At 46.7% G+C, this 614-nt stretch overlaps 1 pseudogene; it reads right to left on the bottom strand.

Annotated features, from left to right (window-relative positions):
- Positions 1–23: 23 nt before the first annotated feature.
- The window catches only part of LOC105449523, a 6082-nt pseudogene continuing 5491 nt past the window's right edge, over positions 24–614 (bottom strand).

The following is a 614-nucleotide window of genomic DNA, read 5'->3' as shown; positions in this document are numbered from 1 at the left end:
TATCCCCTGTGTGCCTTGTCGACTCAGTTCTGTTCAAGTAGGTCTTTCCATACGTCTGATGTAATTGAAATTTCTTTGCCTTGAGAATCTGCCAGAATAATGTATACGTGAGAAGGTATAGTCATGGCAATGCCGATGTTTAAAGATTTGTAGCCTGTCTTGGTTAATAAATATTTCCTTTCCAGAATTTTAACAGGAGAGCGCCGTGTGCTGTTGTATCTAAAAAAAATTTAGATGAGTGAATACAAAATATAGATATACATATATAGAACATTAAACTGCTTGTGTACGTGGTTTTGCGTGTCTCATCGTTGTTTTGGTCCATGTGACAATTATCAATTGTTACGTCCCGTTTTCCGCTCTCCTCTGTCATCGGAGGGGAAATCGACCGTGTTAAGTCAGGCGGACTCCTGTCGGGCCGCCGACAGGCCGCATGAGAAGGCGGCTAACCGACGCGATATTATCACGTCCGGTGGTCCGTGGTTCGAATCCACCGGGAGTAGAATGCCCGGAGAGAGGTCTTCGCGAGAGCACCCGTTGGCGGTCTCGACGAAGTCCTTAAAGTCGGTCACGGTGCCCCGACAGAGATCGCAATCTGCCGCGTGACGATAGAA

Source organism: Wasmannia auropunctata, unplaced genomic scaffold (genome assembly GCF_000956235.1).
Source record: "Wasmannia auropunctata unplaced genomic scaffold, wasmannia.A_1.0 LD336076.1, whole genome shotgun sequence".
Lineage (NCBI taxonomy): Eukaryota > Metazoa > Arthropoda > Insecta > Hymenoptera > Formicidae > Wasmannia > Wasmannia auropunctata.
This window is presented reverse-complemented; position numbering and strand designations above follow the sequence as displayed.